Source organism: Myotis brandtii, unplaced genomic scaffold, assembly GCF_000412655.1.
Source record: "Myotis brandtii unplaced genomic scaffold, ASM41265v1 scaffold321, whole genome shotgun sequence".
NCBI lineage: Eukaryota > Metazoa > Chordata > Mammalia > Chiroptera > Vespertilionidae > Myotis > Myotis brandtii.
The window spans coordinates 790,197-793,579 of record NW_005362314.1 but is presented as its reverse complement, the minus strand read 5'-3'; positions in this window follow the sequence as shown (position 1 = coordinate 793,579).

Genomic DNA, 3,383 nt, shown 5'->3' with positions numbered 1-3,383 from the left:
GTTGTAAACCACAGTCCTGATTTTAAAGCAGGCAGTATTTGTTTCCCAGACTGCCTTTATTTGTGTTTACAGAAGAGACAGTTTGTGGTTCAGCCCCTGGGTGGCAGTGTTTCTGGATTGACCTCCGAGGCTATAAGTCCTCTCTAGCCAGTAGTTAGGTTTTTGTTTTCCCTATCGCACGTAATACTGATTTGGGAGAGTCAACTGCCCAGAGCTGGTTCTTTGATCATTACTCCCTGCTCTGTTTCCCAGGTTCCACAAAAACAACTTTCCCCTGCAGTCTCTGTGAGTGACCCCAATTGGGCGATCCTATGTATTGGGTTTAATAATCAAATGCAAAGATTTAAGGGGGAGAGAAAAAAAGAAGAGCCTGAGAAGGTGCGAGAATTTGCAACCCTCCACTGTCCAGCTCTGTGTGCCGTCTCTTCCGCACGTCCTCTCTCCCCTGGCACTAAGCAGCCGGTACACTGGCAAAATCCGATGCTGCCCTTTTGCATCCAGTCCAGCTATGGGCTTATTTTTAGAGTTCCCTTCTGCCAGCAGCCCTGTGGGACCCCTTCCACACTTGCGGATCACGCTGGCCCCATCGGCCCGCGGACTTTGTGGGGCCCAAACTACCCCCGCGTGCATTCCTCTCTCCAACTTGAATTGCAAACCGCATGTTTATCTAGGCGAAATCTGACCTTTCCGTGAGGAGGAGCAGGGCTCCTCTGAGTCCACGTATTCGCGCTGCTTGAGATCTGGTGTTTCTGGGTTAGTAGCTAATCCCTGGATGCCGTTGCAGGATTATTTCTGGATGTATACGCTTCCGATAACAACCACTCAAGATGGCGTGGTCTCCGCGGCTGAGCCAGCATTCCAGGAGAGATTTCAGCAGCAGTGGAGGCTGCCCGGTTAGGGGAGCCCGATCCGGCAGTCTCCAACAGTCCCCTTTCTCCGGGAGGCCTCTGCCTTTCCTGGCTGCAAACTGTCTCCCAGCTGAATCTACTCTGCCTATTTGGGCTGGATGTTCCTTGTTTCAGCTGCTCATCCTATCTGCTCCAGGACAAGGCACGGGACACGTCCGTCTATACTGCAGCCATTTTAGCTCTCAAGAACCAGTAAAAATTGAACATAGGTCCATTGAGATGATCCAGTCTGAGGAACAGAAAAAGAAAATAAAGAAAAATTAGCAGAGATTCAGAGACTTGAAGGACACCATCAAGCATATCAACATATGCATAATGTGAGTATCAGAAGGAGAGGAGGAATGAAAAGAGAAAGACAGAATACTTGAAGAAGTAATGGCTGAAAACTGAAAATTTGATGAAAGTGTTAGGCTACAAAGAATTTCAAGTAGGATCAACTGAAAAGGGTCTACACTTAGATACCTAATCATCAAAGACAAAGAAAGAATCTTGAAAGCAGCAAGAGAGAAGTGTCTCATCAGGTACAAGTGATCCTTAACAAGATTAACAGCTTATTTTTCACTGAGGAAACTGAGGCTCTGATAAGGTGGGGCCGAAGTTCCCAGGATTAGGTGGGGGTTGGAGCAGTGCCTTCTGACACTAGCATAGACGTCAAGCTTCAGCCCCCACCCTAAATGACTTCTCTCATAGCTGTGTTAGGCATTTCATCTCTACCCCAATTTTCTGAGAGGAAGTGGTGTCCCCACATAGTTCCTCATTCCTCTTCCTAAGTTTGGGGGAATGGACCTGAGGAGGGGCTGCTGAGGGCAATACATGAGATTATAAAAACCATAGTCCAGGGAGGAGCTGGACAGAAGAACAGAGAGGAGAAGAGGATGGCAGAGATGTGTGTCCCCAAGTGTTAGAAACAAGGCGAGTCCTCAGATTCAGGGGTCCTGGTAGAACACAAAGCACACTCGGGAGCCAGGCAGCAAGGCAAATATCTTTACTCCTGCAGGAGGGTGCGCACGCACATGGTTTGGAAGCACCGCACACTGAACAGGCAGTCTGCTCGGCTTTATAAACCTGATGCACGTGAGCTGTCCCTTACTCTTTTTTATTTATTTTTTATTTTTTTTGATAAAAAATATATTTTTATTGCTTTCAGAGAGGAAAGGAGAGGAAGTGAGAGAGATAGAAACATCAATGATGAGAGTCATTGATCGGCTGCCTCCTGCATGCTCCCTACCAGGGACCTAGCCTGCAACCCAGGCATGTGCCCTTGACCAGAATTGAACCTGGGACTCTTCAGTCCACAGGCCGATGCTCTATCCACTGAGCCAAACTGGCTAGGGCTTTTTTAAAAAAAATATTTTTATTGATTTCATAGAGGGAGAGAGAGATAGAAACATCAGTGATGAGAAAAAAATCATTGATTGGCTGCCTCCTGCATGCCTCACACTTGGAATCAAGCTGGCAACCCGGGCATGTGCCCTGACCGGAAATAGAACCGTGACCTCCTGGTTCACAGGTTGATGCTCAACCACTGGCCACACTGGCTGGGCGAGTCCCTTACTCTATTTTTTTTCTCAAAGTATCAATTTATTAGTTTTAGTAAAAACACATTTAATAGAATAACCACATAGAGGCACCAGATGTATGATGATACTGTAATGAAGATGAAGAAACTACATCCATAGCAATAACTCTCACTTTGCTCTTCCAAAAGTTTAAGATGACACAAGAAAAAGAAATGACTTGATATCTGTCTCTCTTCACCAGCATCCTCCAACACCCCTAGGAGGATCTATTAGTGCAACAGCAATTTCAGCATTAAAATGCAATCCATGAACTTTCTGTACCTAAGAAAATACATGTAAGTCTCACAGCAGCCAAATCAAATTAAAAACATAGAAAAACAGATTACTGTATACCTGATGATTCTAGATAAGGAGTAAACACTAATCAAAAGATGTCTTGGATCAATAAAGAAAAAAAATAAAAAAAGATGTCTTGGGCATATTTGATTCAGCCTTTGCTAGCATTAAGTTATGGGTCATGTATACAGGGCACAGAGGCAAATGGTAGTGGGAAATGTCTGAGTTTGGTTGAAGGTCAGGGGGCCCAGTTACTAATACCCCCCAAACCCTGCCCCTGGCCCACCTTCTAGGAGGCTGTTTCTGATTTATCAAAAGTAGTAACACAGCCCAAATGATGCATATATCACCACAATTACAATTATTTGTCAATCTGTAAGTTTTCTTTTGTGCTTTTGCTTGTAGAAATTTGGAGGTTTGTCATAAAACTATGTTGTATGCGACATTTAATTTGAGTAGCACTGCTGTAACTTCCTGGTTCCATGAGATGGAATGAGAGAGGATAGAGAGCATGCAGCTGCAGGAGAAATCACAGAGTGCCTCTAAGAAGACTATGCTCTTTTCTTCTCTGAGCAACATGGCTGTGCTTGGCTGCATCAGTAAACCGTGGAAGTGGAGT